The following is an 18,638-nucleotide window of genomic DNA, read 5'->3' on the forward strand; positions in this document are numbered from 1 at the left end:
CAGGAGCTGGAGGAGTAGGTCTATCTACTAAAATAAGGGGATATCGAAAACTAACTGCAAATCACTCTGGGTCCATTTCAAAGCAAAAGGATAAACAACTTGAAGACCCATGTTAATGAAAAGGATGCTTAAGTGCCTCTTCGCAATATAGGTCTCTGCACAGTCTCATTGTGAGGGTCCTCTTGGGACATTAATAGAATCCTTGGATGTAGCATTTCACTGCTCTTCTGCCTTGGGAATAGTGCTAGTTATTTGAGTACTCCTGTTGCTCTTCTAGAAATAGTGGGCACTTAGAGAGAGAAAATGGAGGCCTACAACTATCAGAAAAATTAGACAATTAGGAAGAAAGTGGTGCCCAAGGAATTCCAGCATTCCGCCTAATTCTCATTCAGGTCCTTGGATAGTTCCCTCCTCTGCCACATGTGAAAGTTCCATCCTAGGTTGTCTTAACTGCTTGCCATTCTCTGAACAGGAATGATCCATTCCCCTTGGTACCACATCTCACACTGTTTCGTTGGTGTCTTAGTCTATTTGACAAAATAGGGGTAGGGGGCTTAAATGACAGAAATCTATTTCTCACAGTTCTGGAGGCTAGGGAGTCCAAGATCAAGGTGCCGTGAGATTCAGTGGCTGTTGAGAAGCTGCTTCATGGCTTGCAGGCATCCACCATCTAGCTGTGTGGTCACATGAACTTTACTTGGTGCCTGCTAGTGGGGAGAAGGGCGAGAGGGAGAAGAGGAGACAGAGAGGGAGGAGAGAAAGAGAGCCCTGGTATTTCTTCTCATCATGAGATACCACCTTGATGATCTCATCTAAACCTACTTACTTCCCAAGAACCCCGCTTCCAAATACCATTTTGTTGGGTTGAAAGGTCTTAACCTACGGATTTTGGAGGGGACACAAACATTCAGTCCATAAAACCTGGCATACGCTCATCCACCAGCTTTTTCCCTAGTAGTAATCATTGCTATCCAGTGCAGGGCACTAATGTCAGGCTCCTGATTTTTATGCATTATTCAATTTAATTCTCAAAACAGGCTTACAAGAAGGGTATTGGCATTACCTATGTCATCACCTTACAAATAGGAAAACCAAGTGTTGAGAGGTTAGACTTTTCTGAAGATCAGCTAGGATGTGGTAAAGCAGGGTTCCATTCCAAGCGTGTAAAGCACCAAAGCAGGGTCTTAAATCAGAGGCTCAAATTGTGGTGTTGGACCAGCAGTTTCAGCCTCCCCTAGGAAGTCAAATGCTTGAGTCATACACCAGACCTACTAAATCAGAGGCATTGGGGTGGGGGGGTGAGAGGAGCGCAAGCAATTTGTGTTCCAACAAGCTTTCCAGAAGATTCTGATGCATGCCCAAGTAGAGAATCACTGCTCTAAATAAGTGTGAGAAAGGAAATCTCAGGTAATTGGCTACTTATTAGTGGGAAAGTTTGTTTCCATGTTAATATTGGGTATATGTTGATGCGGACAATATTTATCAGATGTGCTATAGGTTAAAACAGGCATCAGTGGTGCAAATACACTGTATAGAAAACCTTTCCATCCTTAAGGTCAAGTTCAAACCCCACCTGCTCCATAAAGTTTTTTTTTTTTTTCTTAATCACTGCCATTTCCCTTATATCACTCATGTGGTTGATGTAAAGTATCACTTATTAATCTCCATCAGGGTTGGGATTATCTTCCATCATTTTGATTCAGCACAGCAATGAAGTGTCTCATGTATACTATGTGCTTAATAAACATTTATTGGATTCATGAGTAGGTTTCTATTTTTAGAAAAACTTTATTTCTGTCCTTATGCTTGAAATTCTGCACCAGAATAATTTCTGATTCTGAAAAGAAACCAATACTTTTGCCCCCTGTCATTTTGGTATATATGTATTTATTTTGAATGATTGCTAGCTTCCAATGGAGAGGAGCAGCTCAGTTATAATAAAATTCATAGATAATTTCTAAATGCGATATTTGATTGGAGGATAATACCAGTTGAAAATGCCATCCATTAGGGGAGGGATGAAGATGGAAATCAGGAAATCTAAGAAATGTGGAATCAATTTTGGAATGACTAGCTACATGCTGAATTAGCTTAAGAGCAACTAAACAAGACATCTCTGACAATGCTACTTACTACTTTTTTAATGCTCATAATGGCTTTTTAATTTAATTTAATTTGTATTGAATTTATTGGGTGACATTGGTTAATACAATTATACAGGTTTCAGGTGTACAATTCTGTAATACATCACCCGTATATTGTATTGTGTATTCACCACCAATGCTATTAATTTTTAAAAAATTTTATTTATTTGAGAGAGATTTGGCATCAAGAGAAAAGGAAAAAATAAGCAGAAATATTGTGCAATTGAGTTTCATTTCTTAAATTCTCTGAGAAAAGCTGACTACTGCTTTCATTCCCTTTCATTCCCTTTTCCCTTACACATCAGCACAAGACTGAAGTAAGAGAGTACTATATTGTGAGACAATTCATACAAAATATCAGTGAATCATAACGGCAATTATGAAAGTTGGGCAAGATTTTAATGCTCCAAATGTTATTTCCCACCCAGTAAACGAGAGGAAAGCACTAGTATTATTTTTGCTTTGTAAATTATTACCCCTTTGTTCTTTAATTTATATTATATAAAACAATTACAATTCCCAGTAAAATATGAAGCTAAATTAGTTTTCACAAATAGAGATATTTTCATCCATCTAAACACACATCCAAATGAAAAAGCAGAGTGTGAACTAACAGATGTCTCAAGACTGGTGAAATATTGACTCTTGTTGAGCTTGGTTGATGTGTACATGGACTGTTTTGTACTGTTCACTCTACTTTTGAATATATTTGAATATCCTCATTTATAAATAAGTAGTAAATAATTCTTTTTGCAGATGTTTGTGAACACTTTCCCTCAGTTCTGAAAGTCAAAACCCTCATATTCCTGCTCTAGAACTGAGGAGTTTTGTAGGCAAACCAAATAGTGGAGAACTTGTATGGTGTGGTAGCCAGAATGGTTTCCTAAACTTTTCTATATCGCAAACCCTGGAACCAATAAATGTATTACCTTATGAGATAGTTATTAATTTTATTTTATTTATTATTATTTTAAATATATTTTTATTGATTTCAGAGAGGAAGGGAGAGGGAGAGAGATACAGAAACATCAATGATGAGAAAGAATCACTGATCAACTGCCTCCTGTATGCCTTCTACTGGGATCAAGCCCGCAATTCGGGCATGTGCTCTTGACTGGAATCGAACCCTGGTACCCTTCAGTCTGCAGGCCAATGCTCTATCCACTGAGCCAAATCAGCTAGGGCAGTTATTAATTTTATATGTCACCTTGGCTGGCCCTGGGATGCCAGATTGAACATTAATTCTGGGTGTGTCTGTGAGGGTTATTTCTGGATGAGAAGAGCATTTGAGTGGATTAACTCAATAGATTACCCTGCCCAATGTGAGTCTGAGTCATCTACTGAGGAATAGAACAAAAGACTCTTTCTTTTCTGTCTCAATGTTGAGATAGAACATCTCATGTGACCTACTCCTGCCACACGACTGGGATTTATGCCCTCAGCTCCCTTGGTTCTTGGGATTTGGGGCTTAGACTGGAATTATACCACCAGTTGTGAGTACACAAAACAGAGTTTATTATTGTATTATTATTTATTATATTATTTTCCATACAAATAATTGTAAACCTACTTTTTCCCAGCCCTGTATTTCCAGAAACTTATTTTCTCAACAAGGACAAAAAAGATTGTACATATTTTAGGACAAATGACAAAATATTTATTCTTTCCTTGGAGCAAAAAAAAATTATGACAAAGAATGTCCTCCTATTCCTTAGATGTTTGCGGCTGTTGTATAAGAAAATTTGACTTCAGTTTCATCACATCAAATATATCTACTGTCTCTCTAGCATCATTACACCCTTTCATTCTGTTTAAAGTAGGCACCATATTTCATTGATCTGACTCATTTGTCCGAACCTAAATAATACATAACTTAAAAAAATACATAACTTAAGAGCTTTCATTATATTTAAAATAAAACAAGAAATGCTCCCATGCACTCCATCTGATTACAGAAACTACCTGAAAGTTTTGTGTCCAAACACTGACTGGAGAACAAAACGGGATTCTGTTGATTCTGAATGTGCCAATGAGTGTGGCCACATCTAACTTCCAGGGAGAAAGGAAGTGCAAAATTAATTTTTGGGAATAAATGCCTATCTGAGATAAATCTGAAATACACATTTAAAGAAATTTTTCACAATTTCAACCTTCAGTTCTTGTATTGAGTGGCATAGGATGACATTTTAACTAAAATCAAAGATTATATTTGAAATGTGGTGTGTTTAGTTACTATTAAAGCATAGGAAACAACAATTAGGGTTAATTATTTAAAAAAATCATTTTTACATAGCCCAGTAGTGTGCTAGAGAGGTGATAGTACACATTTTGAAGTTCATGGCTTGAAATCAGCCAATCCTACAAAATTGGGACTTTTGCCCCGCCCGTGTGGCTTGGTGATTAAGCATCGACCTATGAATCAGGATGTCACAGTTCATTTCCCAGTCAGGGCACATGCCTGGGTTGTGGGCTTGACCCTCAGTGTGGGGTGTGCAGGAGGCAGCTGATCAATGATTCTCTCATCATTGATAATTCTATCTCTCTCCTTCTCACTTCCTCTCTGAAAAAAAAAACAAAAAAACAAACCAAAACAAAGAAACAAAATCAGGACTTTTTTTTTCTTGGAGATTCTGATTAAGGCACTACACTACTTCAACCCCTCCCAGCCCATTAGGAAGATTTGACGTAGTTCTACAAGAATCACAGTGTATGCATCACGTGGACACTTGGATTTTAGTCTCTGTCACAGCCTTGGCCAGCTGAGAATCATTGATGGCAGCAGCATCCATTGCATCCCATTGAATTTGCAGTGCCAAGTACTTGTTGGCTAGCACTTCTTTTATCCTACATAGGCCTTGCTTAGGATGCAAAGATAAATCAGGTGGATGGAGTAGCCCTTAACCACAAAAACTAGAGGTGCAGAACATGTATACAGGATCACCGAGGACTGGTGCAAAAAGACAAAATGTTATTTGGATACACCAGGGTCTATTTTTATTGCTAATGAGACCACATCCTTAATATTATCTTATTAAATACCGCCAGAAGCAGTGTATGAATGAACTGGAAAGTGGGCAAATAAAAAGTAATAGTGCCCTGGATGGGTAGCTCAGTTGGTTGGAGCATCGTCCCAATGCAGCCGTGGTTGTGGGTTCCATCCCTGGTCAGGGCACATCTATGAGAGTCAACCAATATGTGCATGAATGGGTGGGACAACAATCCATGACTCTCTCTCTCTCTCCTCTCTCTCTTTCCCCGCCCCTTTAAAATAAATAAAATATTTAAAAAGTAATAGCTGGTGATGAATACACAATACAGTATAGAGATGACATATTATAGAACTGTACACCTGAAACCTATATAATTTTATTAACAATGTCACCCCAATAAATTCAATAAAAATAAAATTAAAAAACTTAAAAAGATTGTTTTAGTAGAATCTCTATTTCTGCACTTTGGAGAATACGTTGAAGCTGGACAGACATTTGAAACAGGGAGGACGCTTAGGTGGTAATTGTGATGCTATAGGGAAAGACAATTGTGTCTTGGGCTGGGTTGATGTGTGATAAACAGCCAAATTTTGGACAGATTCTGAAGATAGAGGAATTAGAATTTGCTGACAATTTTTTTTTGTAGAGTATAAACAAAGGAGACACATTGAAGATGGTGCTCAGAGTTTTGATTGATAACTTCAAGAAGGAAGGTGTTATTATATTTGGTGGGGAAGACTGGAGAAGGACAGAGAGGTGTTTATCAGGAGTTCAATTTCAGTCATCTGTTTGAAATGCCTTCCAAGTGGATTTGTTGGGCAGCCGTTCGAAATTCTGAGGAGAACCTCCAATTGGAGATGTAAATTTAGGCATCATTAGTGTGTGGATAGCACTTAGGGCCACGAGACAGGATGAGATAAACTAGAACAAGTATGTAGATAGACGAGAGAAGCAGCACGGGGCTGGGATCTGGAGCATTCCAGAATCCAGAGGTTAGGAGATAAGAACCAGCGAAGGAGGCAGGAAAGGAGGAAAGGCAGGTGAGTAGGGGATCTGTTTGCTCATTAGATTGTAAGCTGTGTGAGGACAGGAATCATGTGCTTGCTTAGTGTTGTATTCTTCTCTAATATCTCATTCACAAGAAGCAATAATGGGTACTGCCTGACTGAATGAAACAATATAGGACACTGTATCAGTACCGGGTATAGGAAGCAGAGAGTTCCTCTTTTCCATGCCAACAAATTCTTGATCTTTATGGAAGTTCTTTTTCTCTGGCACAATGGCTGAAGGTGCACAAGTTCTTCCTTTTCAGATCCAGGTGTCTCTTCCAAATGTCCTGTCATTCTCACACTGCTGCCTCTATCCTGTAGAGCAGCAATTGGTTGTTATTTTACCCATTGGGTATTGTGGACCAGCCTCCTTTTCTCCCTCAGACTCATGGATGACCATTAGCCTGCAATCTCAGAGAGGAGGAGGGCTTTAGTCTGTTCCTTTATGCTTTCCATACTTTCTTTTCTCTTGGTCAAACACATTCTCCTTTGCGATGCTTTTGTGTTTTGGAAGAGAGTCCCTTATGACCTACCACTCACAGAGACCTTCACAACTGCACCTGTCTTCTGAGCCCTCAGTTTAGTGCCCCTGGAAGCACTGAGCATGGCAACCACGCTCCCAATGAATCATTCAGTCCCGTTACTTTGGTAATATTCTAATGAGGGTATAACACCATTGTTTCCTTGGCGGTGCCTAGAAACAGTGTATACTGACCTAATTACAAACATTCTCTATATGATGCAGTACTACACAGCATGGAGCATCTATTCCAACATATATTTTAGGGTAAAGTAATACAATAAAGAATAAAACTGAGAATTTTATTTTCAAAGTTTTTGCCATAGGAAAAAGCAACAAATTCAATGCATGAGACTCATAATTATCAATAAGAGGGCTCAGATAATATAAAAACAGTTCAGAATTGTAGTGTTTAAAAGGTCACGCAATACGGTGACCGTTCTTAAAGTTGTTGGAAAGATGATGATGACAAATATGTCAGGATGCCCTAGAAATTACTGGTATGTTCAGGCCAGCAACTGAGTGGGGTAAATCCAATTTTTGAAGAAGAACAATAAAAAGAAAAGAAAAAGTCATTACCTTCAGAGGAACAAAAACCACTGTCCTACTTAAGTTGCTCCCATTGTTGTAAAAATGTCAAGAAGCCTTGTGCTCAGAACATCCTTCTGGTCACCGCTTTAAAAGTTTGTAACTGTGAGAAAGTAACTTAGGTCTGGATTTCTAAATCTGCACCAGCATGTTCATTGTGGGCATCCTAATGGTACCCGTGTCACCTTTGTCAGTTAATCCCTTCCCTTCATATAGTCAACTTTCATTCAAAGAATCTATAGTGAGGATGAAGTTGCAAACTGTGGTCATGCTAATTTTGGTTTGCAAATTTCTGATGTCCAATTCCACATAAAAATATGTCGTATTATGAGACATATAGGAAATAAATGACATTCATTTTTCTATTGGATCCTATGCTTCATAAAGAACATTGGAAGGGGTTCTTTTCTCCAGTTTAGAAATTGCACTAGGGCTGTACAGTAGACCCCCTTGTCCTTGGGGGATGCATTCCAAAACCACCAGTGGATGCCTAAAGCTGTGGATAGTACTGAACCCTATACATACTGTTTCTTCCTGTATATTCAGACCTATGATAAAGTTTAATCCATAAATTAGGCACAATAAGAGATTAGTAACAATAACTAATAATGCAGTAGAACAATTATAACAATATACTGTAATAATAAACAGTACTGTGCATGTCTCTCTTCCTTTCCCTCAAAATATCTGATAATTGATCTGAAAATGGGGTGGGTTATTAAGTGACTAATGGAGTGTATACAGAATGGATACACTGGACAAAGGGATGATTGACATCCTGGGTGGGACAAAGTGGGATGGCTTGAAAATTCACCATGCTATTCAGGACAGTTCAAAATGGATGGTTATTTCTGGCATTTTCTATTTAATATTTTCGAACAGCAGTTGACTGTGGGTAACTGAAACCGAGGAAAGCAAAACTGTGGATAAGGGGGGGACTACTATACAGTAAACCCTCACTTAAGGTCCTCGATCAGTTCTTTGACTTTAAGAGAAATGATGTATAACAAAACCAATTTTACCGCAGGCCAATTGATATAAACAGAAGTAGGTTTCTATAGCATCTCATAATGTTAAAACGAAACGATGCTTTAACATTATGAGATTCTACGACCTGCTATAGTTTAAAAGTTAACACTTACGCAATTTGTTACAAAGCTTTGATGAAATCTAAAAAGAGAATGGGGCATTTGCATTAGGTCAATATGGTTTCAAGCTTTATCAAAGATAAAAAACGTAATCAAAGAGTCCTTTGTCAAAGGAGATGCAGGCTGAATAAAATATTTTTTTGTGTTAAAAGTAACTTATGACTTATATTTTAGTTTTCTCCCTCTTCTTAACTTTATTACTTACCATCCTCAAGCTTTTGGTTACTGTTAAATTCATACATGTCAAATATTTTGCTAACATTCATTCTTGGATGATCATTATGACTTGAGAAAAGTCATTTTTCTTTGGTTTTGTTCATTGTTATGAAACCAGTGAAAAGCACCAGAAATTGTACTGGGTTATTGATTGTCTTAGTCTGTTTGGGTTCTCTTAACAAAAAACAGTGAACTGTGGCTTAAACAACAGAAATTTATTTCCTCACAGTTTGGAGACTGGAAGTCCAAGATCAAAGCGCCAACCAATTCTGTTCCTGGCTCATGGATGGCCGTGTCTCCATGTATGCGCGTATAACTTTCCTTGTTGTGTTTGTGTGGCTAGATCTCTCTTTTCCCTTTCTTATAAGGGCATCAATCCTACTGAATCAGGACTTCGCTCTTATGACCTCATTTAACCGTAGTTACCTCCTCAAATCCCCATCTCCAAATAAAATCACACAGAGGGTTAAGGCTCCAACATATGAATTTGAGGGGGTGGGGGTGGGGGGGGAAGAAACTCACACAATTCAATTCATAGCCCTGATGTATCAACAGATTTAACGACATCAATGTTTCCAGTGGCTTAGCATCCTACATAACATTTGAGTTTCTATAGTTAACATTTACGGAGCATGTACTCAGCACCTGACACTGTGCTAGATTTTGAACATTATAAAAAGGAGTAAAAGAGTCTCCTGTCTGTAATCTCATATCGTTTAACAGGTGAGATTGACGTGTATACCCACAAACTTCACAATACCACGTGAGAAGCTAATAGAAAGGTGCACATGCTATTCCAGAAAAAAATGTTTCTCTATACTGTATTTTCCTTCAATATATCCTAATTAGTGTTTTTTTTTCTATTTTACATAGTAGGAGACCATTATTTTCTGCTCTGATCTCCGACAGCAGGTACTATCTAGTGAGCCACCAAAAACTGTTGTGTTTTAGGTAGAACATTTTATTCCTGTGGCAAATGCTGTCCTTGTGGCATCATTTTCTACAGTCTTTTCTCTCCCTCAATATACAATTGATAAGATTTGGGACATTTCGATGACTTTAAAATCCTCTAAAAGTGAATTTATTGATGTTATCAACTAATAGGACTGTTTTCAATTGGATGAATCACTTGCCACTTAGGAAGAAAAATTTCTCACAGACTTTGACTTAACACTAAGAGCATTAAAGTTTTACAATTGCCTCAATTTTTGTCTCGCTGTCAAATGAAATCAGGTATGCCTATACATCAGTGTGTTGTCTAATGTTCGCTTGGTCACACTCTCATTAGTCATGAATAGTTCTGAAATTATTGGTATCAAGCGGGACCAAAGGAAGGACCACAATGTATACATTTTTGAAAACCTCTTTAATATCATCACCACTTTCAGACCTTTTCAAGGGCAGTCCTCTGTTTACTTTCCAAAATTAAGTTGAACAAGTTCAGGAGACACCCTGAGTTTATAAGCATTGAGCTTGGCTTTGTCCTACCAGCTTCCTCAGTACTATTGTAACGGTTAGGTCTTAAAACCGTTTCTATGTGTTTTGCCCTTTTATTTATTTTAGCTGGTGGACACACCTTTTCCTTTTTAAACTGGTGTGTCAATGGCCTTTCCTTATAATAACAGTTGACATAATGCTGTTGAGCTTAAAGAAAACATTATTAAGGAAACACTGGCTGTTTCTCACTTTCTCAGCCCTCTGCAAGGAGGAATGCAGGCCTCACACCAGGGTCAGGTGGAGCAAGAGACACCAGTGCGTGCAACTAAGAATTTCAGGTTCTCAGGCACACTTCTTTTTGTTTGGGATTTACAATAATGAGATGCCATGTTTTTCACCTGTTAGATTGGTGAATGTTTTGAACAAGCAATAACAGCCACTGCTGACAAATACTCTGGGATAGAAACATTTTCTTACTTTGGTGGTAGGAGTGTGAATTGTTCAACTGTTTTTGCAAATAAATGTGGCAGCAATTATTCAAATTAAAACTATATGTTACATGGTGATTTCAGGTGTAGAATTCTAACTTACATAAAAAAATCACATTTGATAAAGGACATGTATACACATAATGCTATTTGTAGCATTGCACGCACACACACACACACACACACACACACACACACACAGGCATACACAACGATATATAGGTTATTTAAATGCCCCAAAATGTGGGGGATGTTCATAATATACTGTGAGATGAATAAAAGCAAATTCGAAGTAAAGTGAACAAATACAACCTGTTAAAAAAAAAAAAAGCCAAACCTAAAAACAGGTTATGTGGTCTTTCCTGTTGAAACCATGAGGGTGCAGAGAAGAAAAAAAGTGGATTTTTCAGAGCTGAAGATCAAGCTCCTGAAAAAGAAGTTTATTCAAAGGATGTTTAGGAAGGCAAGAAAGCAGCTTATCTATGAGGAAGGTAAGCACTATCACAGGAAGACAGGCGATATACTGAACCGGGACAAGAATGGCTAGGATGGAAAAAATAAAAAGCTGGCAACTTCCAAGTACCTACAGGATCCAAATGGGCATTTGTCATCAGGATCCATACGAATGATGCTGATGCGAACCCTAAGTTCCAAAAGGTGTTGCAGTTTCTTCACCTCCGCCAGATGTTGAATGGTACCTTCCTTAAGCCCGACAAGGCTTTAGTTAACATGCTGAGGATTGTGGAACCATTTCTTTCCTGGAGACACCAAACCTGAAGTTATTCATTGATCTACAAGCATGGTTATGGCAAAATCAATAGGAAGCTAATTGCGCTGACAGATAACACAATGATTGCTCTTGGTAAATACGGTGTTTCTGCACAGAGGATCTCCCTCAGGAGATCTATCCTGTTGGAAATGGCTCCCCAGAAACAAACAACGTCAGCTGGCTCTTCAAATTATCTTCTCGAGGTGGACTGGAAACAGGGACCAGGCATTTTGTAGAAGCGGGAGAGGCTGGCAATACGAAAGTCTAAATAAACAGGCTCGCTGGGAAGATGAAATAAAGTGCCTACCATGATTATTGTTGTCATCTGGTATGCTAATGAACTGTGACTTCTCTCAAATTGAAATGTAAAACACAAAGCAAACCCTCCCCCCAGAGAAAACAGGTTTAGTGATTGACCAAAGAGAAAATGGGACAAGTACACACCCAATTCTTCACATTTATTAAGAGGCATGGGGGGGGGGGCGTTATTTACTTTTCATTTATTTATTTATTCATTTGTTATATCATAAAAGGGAAGCCACAATGATGGATATTGGGTGAGGGGAGGGCTGAACACCAATATGGCAGCCAACCTCATTATCATCTCTCTAAATGTGAGCAGGGGGCTGCCTCTGACGTTTTGAGCACAGAGATTTGAAGAAAGATACTGATTGGGGAGGAAGAGAATGGCTGGACCACCCAAGTTGCCTGCAGTTACTGACAGCCACTCTTCCCTGTACAGGGGTCTTAAGGCTGCCTAGGGTTACCAGTTATGTGCAACCTTGCAGTAACAATCTGCATTAAAAGAAGTATTGCCCTTACCTATGCAAAGGTCAGCTTCCTAGGGTGGGAAGAATGAAGGCAGCAGGTTAGTGATGGATGAAGATGTATCTTCTATGGGTATGAGTCCAAACTTCCAGATGAGTCAGGAAATTCACCAGATATTCATGCTCCCTCCTCACCCCACCCACAGACCTATGCACCAATTTGCATGTGGATATCACTGTCCAAAGATTTGCTAGGAGAAGAACGTGGTAGGAGAATATTTGAAGTTATTAATCTATGCTTTTTTCTCCCTGTACATATGTTCTTTTCTCTGTTCCTTCTCATTTAAGCATGTAGTGGGCTATGAGGAAGTGTGAGGCAGGATAATGTTTCTGGCTATTAATTACCAGTAACTCAAGTCTGAAGGAGAAGTCAAGCAAGATTTCTAGAAAAGGCAAAATGAAGGAGGAGTTGTGGGTATTGACCAGGTATCTTGGCCAGAGATAAGCTAAAAAGAGATTTTCAAGGGAATAGGGGGTGTAGGGAGGGAAGGGAAGAGTTTGTGGGAGCAAAAAGATAGGCTCAGTGCCTGATTGTCAACTTCATAAAGAAGGGAGTTGTAAGACCCTGCAGAGCAAACACGTGCTTGGTATTGACACAAACGAAACTAAGAGGATCCATTTTCCCAATGGAAGACATTTTGGAATTATGAAAATATGCGGCAATAAATATCCTTGTATCCCTGAGCAAGAGTTTTTCTGGGATTTATACTTTAGAAGTTGGCTTGCTGTGGGTCATAAGCTTCAAATTTTTCTGGATATTGCCAAAATGCTTTCCAAAATATACTAATTTGCTCTTTCAACCTCTTATACTTTTCTTCTCAAATGTAAACTACATTCCCTAGAGTAAAACTTCAACGTTCATCAAGCATCATGAACTTTAAAGTCATTAACGTTAAGAATGTGAAAGTTCCTGTTCCCCCTAGTTCCCCGTCACTCTCGTCATTGCCAGGCTTCTGAATTTTTTCCAGTCGGGCAGACATAAAAGGGTATCTTGTTTTAATTTGCATGTTTCTATTACTAGCAAGTTATAGCTTCCCCTATATTTTTATTGGTTATACAGAACTTCTCTTCTGTGAACTGAAAGTTTATATTTATTTCTTTACTGGAATTTTTGCCTTTTTCTTACTTATTGGAACTTTTTACATATTCTAGATTGCAATTATTTCTCAAATGTCTTGTAAATAATTTATCTGTCTCTAGCTTGCCTTTTAACTTTGTGTATGATTTGCAATGTATAGGAACCTAAAATGTTAATGTCATGAAATGTTTTCATCTTTTAGTTTGTACTTAATGGCTCTTTTTTCTTAATAAACTTTATTATTATTATTATTATTATTTTATTATTATTATTATTTTGCAGCAATTTCAGGTTCATAGCAAAATCAGCAGAGGCACACAGATTTCCCATATACCCTCTACTTCTACACAGGCATAGCCTCTTCCATTATAATCATCTCCACCAGAATGGTACATTTGCTACCATGGATGGACCATTTTATATTTTTAAGAGATCTTTTTTTTTTTGAAGGATCTTTAATGTTATGAAATAATCTCCTACATTTTTTCCTAAAACTTTTAAGGGTTGCTTCGAGCCTTAGGTCTTTAATCCATGTGGACATCTTATTTGTGTATAGTATGGGGAGAAATTTAATCTTCTGATACATTTAAAGTTTGTTCCTCAATCACTTGGGTAAGACCACCCTATTGGCAGAATTCACCTGCAGCCCCACTGAAAGATTCAGGATAGTAAAGCAGTTCATACCAGGCATCAGGATTAAACATTGTGGATAAACCACTGGGCTCATGATAAGACTTAGAACCAAAGAGAAAACTAGTGGTGTTACCTGGAACAGTGAGTGGGGTGACTATTATGGAGTAACCCATATTGAGGACATTGGCTAAGGGGGGAACCAGGGACATTCACTGATTGAAAAAGGATACAACTGTCCTGGCCTCCTAACTGGATATGAGGATCAGGGTCAAACAATCAACCATTCAGCAAATGCAGCAGCAGGTATGGCAGAACTAAGACAGCCAAAGTGTTTTCCAAGCAAGTGTAGATAATCGGGAACAAAGTATCTTTTAGATAATGTTTAATCTGTGTAATATCAATAATTTATTCAATATATTTAACATATATAGTATATGTTAAACATGTAATGTTTAACATATACTATAAGCTTCTTTAAGTTCTTAAAAAAACTGAACCTAGTTGAAAAGAAGAGAAAGATCCACTTTTAATGTTTAGCAGGAAAAAAAAGGTATATATTTATTTTTCTTCCCCCAAAAGAATAAAATAGAATTAATTTTAACAATTTGAGCAGATATTATAATTTTTTCTTATAAAGTTTATTTTCTATAAGCAAAGTGACTACACAGAATTTCATGGAAATTTTTGTATTTATATAGCTTTTCAAAGAAAATAAAAAGAAAGCCTTGAGTTATATAAACCACTTATATAAGTATGCTTTCTAATGTAAAATCTCACTGAACACCATCTCAGTTATCAGAATTAAAAAGTATAACCCAGAATCCAGGGTGTAATTTCTAAGATTTGTATCAAATTAAACATTTGAAATATAGATCAATCTGCATAATAAAAATTTTTTAAAATAAAAATAATTAGCTGGGAATATCCCACGTGTGTTCTGAATCCCCCAGTTGACCCACGTAATTTTTCTTATTCCTCTATAACACATGGGATTCTTTCTATGAATGACATCAGTTTGGAAATACCCCATGGTTTTCTGAGTTATAAATGGATATAACACTATGTATGCCTGATTATACTATGATTCATACTTTCACTTCTGTTTTTTAACACTATCATTTTGAAAAAGTGAAAATGAAACTGTTTCATTGGCCAACAGTTCAGAAGGGAGAGGAAAAAGTAAGGTGGAGTATAATGATTCACAAACTATTTCAGGATTATATTTACAACATTTCAGAATTATATTTCAAATATTTGAAAAACAGTTTCTTAAGGAAAAAAGTGCTCGCAGAGAGTTAATCTGGAATTAAGAGTGGCTACTGTCAGAGTTCTGCTTTGCATAGGAACATTTCTTCCATCATTTCTCTCTGTCCAAAACTGTTTTTATTTGTAGAATCCAGCCTTATACCTCTGAAATTTGTTCCTTTAAATATTAACTATAGTAGAAAGATGGTGATAGGTGAAGCGTTGGAAGGAAGGAAGGAAAGAAGGAAGGAAGGAAGAAAGAAGAAAGAGAGAGAGAGAGAGAGAGAGAGAGAGAGAGAGAGAGAGAGAGAGAGGAAGAAAGAAAGAAATGAAGAAAAGAAATAAAGGAAGGAAGGAAGGAAGAAAGAAGGAAGGAAGAAAGAAGGAAGGAAGGAAGGAAGGAAGGAAGGAAGGAAGGAAGGAAGGAAGGAAGGAAGGAAGGGAGATGTGGAAAGTTCCCACATGATTTCATTGTTGTGTCACTTGCACCTTTGTCAGTTTCTGACATATAGCAACATTCAACAAAGATTTGTTGAGTAAATGTACATAATATCTCAAAAACAATTTCTGTACCCATGATTTTCTGTGGAAAACCACAAGAAAAAATGTTTTCTGAGGTCTCAACATTTTAGTAATCATGAAGTATTAGGAATCTAATGGATTTCACTTATGGGGATTCTTAAAGTAGAATCACGAGGCTTGAGGTCTAAGGCTAGATGCCTCAATGCCTTGTGGTTCTTTAACATTACTTGTTAGAATGGGAATTTTGCCAGAGATTATAAACGCTTTATAAAGATTAATGTGACTTAAAAATCTTTTTATTGCCAAAACCGGTTTGGCTCAGTGGATAGAGCGTCAGCCTGCGGACTCAAGGGTCCCAGGTTCGATTCCGGTCAAGGGCATGTACCTTGGTTGCGGGCACATCCCCGGTAGGGGGTGTGCAGGAGGCAGCTGATCGATGTTTCTAACTCTCTATCCCTCTCTCTCTTCCTCTCTGTAAAAAATCAATAAAATATATTATATATATAAAAAAAAGAAGTTGAACAATAAAAAAATATTTAAAAAAAAAATCTTTTTATTAAGTTTATATTTACCTTCCTGGTCTGCCTGTCACCTAATGGCAGTTTCTTCAAAAGAATTGCCTTGTGGGTCGGTATGTGTTTGCCTATAAATGAATTAATTTTCTCACAATTAATTCATCACCTTCAAATCTTCCCTTCCCAGACTAGATTTTTTTTCTATTTACACTGCTTGATGTTTGAATTTCAAAGCTACCAATTCCTTTACCTTAAGGCATTGAAGAATGATCTTGCCTAAGAAAATACATCACCTTCTGTTTTTAACTATCATTAACATCTTAAGATGGGGTAGTCTAACAGATGAGTTAGCCAATCACTTTTTGGATTTCTAAGAGGTGGAAAAAAGGAGGGATATGCTTGTATAAGTGGTAAGGAGTAAAAATGTCTAAGGGGCAGTGCATCTGTAAAGACTGTTTAGTAGGAAATATAAAAGTTACTCCTTCCAAAAATTCTCAGGAGAGTCTCGAAACACCATTTAAAAATATTAGAACATCCAATGTTAGTTATACCAAAAACTTAATCTGAAAATAACATTGGGAATGTACATTAATTACATTAATTAAATTAAAACATGGTTCTTGTTTTAAGCCACTACGTTGTTTTTTTATTCTCACCAGAGGATATTTTTCCATTGGTTTTTAGAGAAAGTGGAAGAGAGAAAGACAGGGAGAAACATCGATGTGAGAGAAACACATCAAATTGGTTGCTTCCCGCATGCACCCTGACCAGAGCCAGGCCGCCTGCAACTGAGGTATGTGCCCTTGACTGGAATAGAATCTGGGACCCTTTGGTCTGCAGCTGATGCTTTATCCATTAAGTCAAATCAGCTAGGGCTAAGCCACGATATTTTGTGATAAGCAGCAATAGATTACCAGAACAGAATTGCTATAAAGATTAAATGGCCCAGCCTGTGTGGCCCAGTGGTTGAGCATTGACCTATGAACTAGGAGGTCACAGTTTGATTTCCAGTCAGGGCACATGCCCAGTTTGTAGGCTTGATCCCCAGTAGGGGGCAGGCAGGAGGCAGCCAATTAATGCTTCTCTCTTATCATTGATGTTTCTATCTCTCCCTCTCCTTTCCTCTCTGAAATAAATAAAAATATATTTAACAATTATAAAGATTAAATGGATATTAATGAAAAGAAAGTAAAAAACGAGATTCTCTTTGAAAACTGAAAGCAATTAACAACAGAAATATGGATATCATCTTACTAAAACAGAATAGCTTATAAACCAATGAGACTGTAACCTGTTAAATAGTTTTTTAAAAAATAATGTGTTAAACAGACAGGGAGTTGGTCACCCTGGCGTATGAAAGAAGAAACAAAGAATCCATGAAGCATACTTTGGCAGAGAATTCTAGAGAAATTTGTTCCCAAGATTTGTCCTTTTCGGGGCTGGTTGTTGAAATTGTAGCATTAGTTACTCATTGCTTGATGCCATTGAACATCTTGTTTAAATCAAGCCCTACTTACTCTGAATTCATATTCACTAAACGATATTTGGATTATACTTTGATTTCTGATATAACTTTACAAGGAAGGAATGCATTGGCTAGAGGATCCCTTGGCAGTTATACCTCTCATTATAATTAATGAGTTTTTTTTTTTCCTGGTTTGTACAGAAATCTGTAAGTTTGCTGTAAGTTACAATTCCCAGGTCTGACCAAATCTGGGGCACTGACCGGATTGAGTTTTAGACAAGGCAGAGCAACAGAGTTGGGGCTTCAGTGGCTTTCCCAAGGCTGTTGCCACTTCGTCGAGTCCTTCTGGCCTTCCTACTTCTTGTAGGGACAGTGTGAAAGAATATCTGGTCAAATGCACGGCAAATGGTAGTTTCCATCCCCAAGTGTTTCCTCCAACAGTTTGTATAAAGAAGAGGGAAAGGAAATCATGTACTGAGAAGAAGCAGAGCAGGGAGGAAAAAGAGAGCAAAAGAGTTGGCTGAAAAAATGCTCTCTTGACATGTTAAGTTCTGGCAGAAAGCTCCCTGGTGATGGGATATTGTACCTTGTCAGGTGTGACGGTTAATTTTATGTGTCAAATTGACGGGGCCATGGAGTGCCCAGGCATTTGGTCAAGCATTATTCTGGGCATGCCTGTTAACTTTTGAATTGGTAGACTGAGTACAGCAGATTGCCCACGCTTCTGTGAATGGGCCTCATTCAATCAGTTGGAGGCCTGGCTAGAACAAAAGGCTGATCCACCAGCAGAAGAGGGAACTCTCTGCCTGGCCGCTTTTGAGCTGAGGTATCAGTTTTTTCTTGCTTCTGGATTCTAACGGAAACACCAGCCCTTCCTGGGTCTCAAGCCTGCCAGTCTTCTGACTGGGTCTCCTGTTTGCCAACTGAAGATCTTGAATCTTGCCAGCCTTCGTAATCCGATGAGCCATTTCATTATAAAAAAAATCTCTTTATCTATATACATC

At 37.8% G+C, this 18,638-nt stretch overlaps 1 pseudogene; it reads left to right on the top strand.

The window, feature by feature from the left end:
• The first annotated feature begins 10,971 nt into the window (after positions 1-10,971).
• Positions 10,972-11,647, top strand: LOC103289856 (60S ribosomal protein L7-like; annotated as a pseudogene).
• The last annotated feature ends 6,991 nt before the right edge of the window (positions 11,648-18,638 follow it).

This window comes from Eptesicus fuscus, chromosome 3 (genome assembly GCF_027574615.1).
Source record: "Eptesicus fuscus isolate TK198812 chromosome 3, DD_ASM_mEF_20220401, whole genome shotgun sequence".
Taxonomy (NCBI): Eukaryota; Metazoa; Chordata; class Mammalia; order Chiroptera; family Vespertilionidae; genus Eptesicus; species Eptesicus fuscus.